Source organism: Aegilops tauschii, chromosome 1, assembly GCF_002575655.3.
Source record: "Aegilops tauschii subsp. strangulata cultivar AL8/78 chromosome 1, Aet v6.0, whole genome shotgun sequence".
NCBI lineage: Eukaryota > Viridiplantae > Streptophyta > Magnoliopsida > Poales > Poaceae > Aegilops > Aegilops tauschii.
In genome coordinates, this window is record NC_053035.3 from 133,832,911 (window position 1) to 133,838,910 (window position 6,000).

Here is a 6,000-nt window from a genome sequence, read left to right on the forward strand (position 1 = left end):
CGACGTCGCCGCATGATTCTGAAAAGTAGGAGCCACACCACCGCACCATCACACTCATCGTGCACCAGTGTACCTCCTAGATATCAAGAGCACGAGCAACTCCTCCTAGGAACACGACCCTGTCGAGAGCCGAGTCGCGCCATTGTCACATTGTCGTCGCCGACAAGGTAAACCAATGTTTCGCCTGGCCATCGTCTCTACTTGATCATCGTATTCGCGTGCATTGTCTTGACCTTTTTGTCATCGACCAGAGCTCCTCCATTGCACGGACATCTCCAGTGGGCTACCGTCGTCGATAACATCGACCCCGATGACCGACGATGTGACTTGCGACCTCGTCGGACATCGACGCACCCATCTATGCCCTTCCCAAAACCAGGGGACCATTGGAGCATTATGAACGTTGACTCTGCCCAGCGCTGCCACAACCATCACTTCCGATGAAATTCTGATGAGTTTCGAAACCCAAGCTATATGGCCTAATAATAGCAAATGCATTGATGAACCAACCATGACCAAGATTGAAAACCTTTGGGCCTCAACCTAACTTCCAAATTCAAATTCATATCCCTTTTCAAACTAAATTCAATTTGATTTCAAATAAGTTAAACCCTACTTCAAATTGAATTGCAACCCAAATCATTTATGTATTCGTGTAAACATTTTCAAATTATTTGAACTAGTTCAAATTATTGAGGTTAATTCAAATTCAAACCAGAATTTCAAGAGTTCAAACCAATTCAAACTCAAATATGAATTTAACTTAAAATTAAGAATAATTATGAAATTCACCTTGAAACCAAAACAAAGTCTAGGGTTGAGTTAAAATTTAGTTAAAATCATTCAAGTCGAATTGCCTTGAGTATGGACTTGTTAGACCATAGTTCATAGACCATAAATACAGTTGCAATGATTCCTTTTGTCAATTGAATCTAGCAATGCAACATTGCATCACATACCTCTGTGTGATGATTGACACGTCTCCAGCATATCTATAATTTATGATTGTTCCATGCTATTATATTATCAATCTTGGATGCTTTATATGCATTTTATACTATTTTATATCATTTTTGGGAACTAACCTATTAACCCAGTGCCTAGTGTCAGTTGTTGTTTTTTGCTTGTTTTTGGTTTTCCAGAAAATCAGTACAAAACGGAGTCCAAACGCTACAAAACTTTTTGATGATTTTTTTCTGGAAAAGGAGACCCTAGAAGCTTCAGGGGAGGCCAGAGGACGAACAAGGAGACGACAAGGCAACAGGGCGCGCCAAGGGGGCATGCCCTGTTACCTTGTGGGCCCCTCGAGGCTCCGTCTGGCCTAATTCCACTTCTATAAATTCTCAAATATTGGGAAACCAATAGGGATCCAGCTGAAACACTTTTTCCGCCGCCGCAAGCTTCTGTTCTTATGCAATCCCATTTGGAGGCCTTTTCTGGTACTCGGCAGAGGGGGAATCGATCACGGAGGGCTTCAACATCATCCTTGCTGCCTTCCGATGATGCGTGAGTAGTTCACCACAGACCTACGGGTCCATAGCAAGTAGCTAGATGGCTTCTTCTCCCTCTTTGATCTACAATACAATATTCTCCTTGACCTTCTTGGAGTTCTATCTGATATAATCTTCTTTCGCAGTGTGTTTGTTGGGATCCATGAATTGTGGGTTTATGATCAGATTATTTATTGAAAGTAATTGAGTCCTTTTTGAACTTTATTATGCATGATTGTTATAGCTTTGTATTTCTCTCTGATCTATCCGTTTTGTATGGCCAACTAGATTGATTTATCTTCAGTGGGAGAGGTGCTTTGTGATGGGTTCAACCTTGCGGTGCTCTATATCCCAGTGAAAAAAACGGACAAGACAAGTATTTGTATTTTTGCCATTAAGGGTAAAACAACGGGGCTTATTCATATTGATTGGGTTTACTTTGTCTACATCATGTCATCTTGCTTAATGCGTTACTCCGTTTGTCATGAACTTAATACCATAGATGCATGTTGGATAGCGGTCGATCGGTGGAGTAATAGTAGTAGATGCAAGCAGGAGTCGGTCTACTTGTCTCGGACGTGGTGCCTACATACATGATCATTGCCGTGAATACATCATAACTATGCACTTTTCTATCAATTTCCTAAGAGTAATTTGTTTACCCACCATATCCTATGTGTTCGAGAGAGAAGCCTCTAGTGAAAACAATGGCCCCCGGGTCTACTTTTATCATATTATAAAAAACCAAAATTCCTTTGCTGCAATTTATTTACTTTCATTTTATGTTGCAATTTATCTATATATCTATACAAGATTTAATCATTGCAAGTAACGAGTTCAAGGGGATTTATAACCCTCTTGCCCATGTTGGGTGCAAGTATTTGCTTTTGTGTGTCTAGGTATTGTTCACGAGGCTTTGCGTGATTCTCCTATTGGTTAGATAAACCTTGGTTCTCATTGAGGGTAATACTTATCTCTACTATACTACATCCCCACTCCTCTTCGGGGAAAATCCAAACGCAGCTCACAAGTAGCAGGAAGAATTTCTGGCACCTTTGCCGCGGAGGCTACATCAAAACCTATCAATTACCTTCACACAAACTATCATGTACTTGCTCTACATTTAATTTGCCTTTACCTCTCATTTTCATCTCCCCCACTTCTCATAAAATATAAAAAACACAAAATATTTTACTTTGTTGCTTTGCTCGTTTGCTTGCTTAGCTGCTAGGTCTCAAGAAAATACCAAGTTGTGTGATTTTCCAAATACTAATAATAATGATTTTATTAGTACTCCAATTGCTCCCCCCACTAGTGCGGAGTCTTACGATATTAAGTATGCTTTGCTAAACCTTGTGGTAGGACCGAGAGTATATCAACCAGAGGGGGTGAATGGGAGGTTCAAAAATTCTTTCAAATGTTTTGAAACGGATCCCAATCACATCAGCGGAATAAGGTAAAGAAGGAAATGAGTAGAATCAATCTTCTTCATCAGAAGCATATTCTTTGATGAAAGCATTAATAACAGTACGAGCTTGGGAAATTATGGGTTTAACTACGATGAGAGTAATACAACATGCAAAAAGATGTAGTAGTACATGACAAAACATGATGCGGGTGACGAATGAAATGTAATGATACTAACGAGACAGAGTGAAGGGAAAACAACAGAACAATACACGAAGATAAACTCAAGTGAGTAATAACCGAATACAATGATCAGAGACTGTTCACATAGAGCATGAATAATAACTGCTAAAGGAATTTGCAGTGAAGTAGAAAGGACCAGTGGTGCTCGATGGCGACAATTAGATTCAGGGGAAAACACATTCAGAGATACCTGCAAACAGATAGTACGAAGCAAATAACATTGCAGACGGGGGTTATTAACATTACATGATGACCGAGTATTTCAACACCACAAGTGGTGCGATAAGTTCATGAAGCAAATTGTTTGAGGGAAACCAAATGCAAATGAAAACACCCTGCAAGAACCCCGATAAACTATCACTCGACGGAATTCTCCCCCTTTTGTCAACAAGTGTGAAAAAGGAATGAGAAAACATATGAGGAGCTACTCCGTGGGAGAATCCTCAGAATCATAATTAAATCCACTCGAGAATCAGAATCTGGAGAGTGAGGAATGGTCGAGGCAGAAGCAGGAGTGGCATCATGGGCACTTGAAGATTTGGCTCGATGATCATCTGGCTTGAAGATAAGAGTGCCGGCTATGTCTGCAATACCATCATCATTTCTGACAACAACACGTCCGTTGAAGCAGAACGTTGTGGGAGAACTGGAGTTTGTCTTTGGTGCGAGACACAGCGAGCAAGTCCAGGTAGTTGTAGTCCTTCATGATGCCCTTCCTCGCTAAACCCTTTCAAGACTAATGATTCCTTAACAGAGTCCATGAGCGCTTCTTTGCTTCCTTCTCATGCAGAAGAATTTGGCAAGTGTGATTATGAAGCTAATTCAGATCAGTCATTAACTCCAACTTTTCTTTTCTATCCACCCTAATGTGGCTTTCAGGTGTCTGCTGAGTGCGAATGCAGATCTCATAAAGAGATGGATTTTCCTCACGAGGGATTACGACCCTGGCTTTGTTGACCTTCGGTGCATTTTCAGACGCGGCTGCATTTGCAGCAGCATCAACACGTTCCTTTCCTTTTCCAGAATTCTTCACAATGCGCAGAGTGTCACGCACGGGTGGCACGAATACCTTCGGAATGTAAGCCCAGAAGAATTTCTCATTGGTGAGCTGCTTGATCGCGAGCATGATCCATGGAGCATAGGGCTTTAATGACTGAGGGCTACCAGCTGCACATGCGAGGTTCCGAATGAAAAGACCAGGAATATCAAACTTAATCCCTTGAGACATGGCTACAAGTGCATTTCCCACAATGCCTTTGATGGAATTTGGTATGTTCATTAGCATAAGAGTATTGCACATAATGTGAAATAGCACTTTGTTGTCATAGGCCAACTTCTTCGGATCAACATCAATGCATTCATCACCAACCTTGGTGGAATCCATCAGAACGTGGAGTTGTGCTTCGGACACATCCCAGAAATGCAGTATGTGCTCTCCATCCTTCTCAAATTCACATCGTGGAAGCTTTATCAAAGCCAAAAATTGATCTGCCGAGCACTTGATGTTATTTCTGCCAGTCATCCATTCTAGAATCCAGGATGATGTGTTTCCAAGCTCTCCAGAGATATATAGGGTGGCATAAAAGTGAAGGATAACCTCTTTGTTCTAGCCGTGATTGAAGGCTGTGAATCCCTTCAGAAGAGCATGTTCAATATGCTCAATTGCATGATGGAAGCAGGGTATTCCTTCTAGCTCAGCGAAGTTTAATATCTTATGATCGAAATTTTTGTGCTTGCCAAACAAGATTTGAGCATAATAGATAGCTTGTTCTTCAGTCCGAAACCTCGGTGACAATGAAGTATTTTCTCCTTCAAAGGGGCTGACCCAAAAGAATGCAAGCTTTGAGGAATGAAGTTGTTCATTGAATGCGCATCAAATTTGGGGCCATACTCAGCTGGAAACAGTGGAAAGACTCCTGGGAATTTTTCTGATATTCTTCATCACTTATTTCCATAGGCTGAACATCATCAGAAGCTGGCACATTTTCATCGATTGACTTTAAAGGAGCAAGAGGCCTTTTTGCTTTCTCTGGGGCTGATGGCATGGAAGCACTGGTCTATCCTTTAATTTCCTTCACAGGAACTCCTTCAGCGGCAATATGAATCTCAGGCACAAGGCCCTTTTCTTTCGGTGCACTCTCAACGAAGGGAGGCACGACAACTTCCTCGGACACTTGGGTCACTACATCTTCTTGTGGCTGCTGTGGAAAAACTGGTGGTACTACTGCTTGAGGTTCTTCTCCGTGAGCCATGGGTTCTTTATCTTTCTTTTATTCCTATTCTGGTTGTGAAGCCAAAGAACCAGGAGCGAGATCAACCTCCATCTGGGTAGGGGCACCATATGACCGAGGTGGTGTTTCCTCGGGAAGCAACTTGCTCCCCGTCAACTTGATCACCCTCCTTGATGGATCCAGAGGGATCAGCATGACTTTCCTTCAATGGTGACGAAACTGACTTCTCCATCTCAATCTATTTGTCAAGTTTTTCTTCATGGGCTTGTTGCTTGGGCACGACATTCTCTTCAACGGGATTATCCACAAAGATATCCATCACACTAGATTCTTGAGCAACTGAGGTAGGAATGATTACTACCGTGGGCTCAGCTTGTTGCTCGGTTTCTTCCTCAAGATGAGGGGATGGTGGTATCTGCTGCAGAGGAGCACTTGAATCTACAGGAGCATCACTTGCTACAGGTTGAATGCGGTGATCTGAGCTTGTCTTTGGCTTGTGAGCTCTGGCCTTAGCCTTCTGAAGCTTCTCTTCTTTTTCTATTCATCGAGCAAGATCTGCTTGACGTTTCAGCTCATCATTTCTTCGATCACAAAGCTAAGAAACATCCATCTTCAGCTTAGAGTTCCAC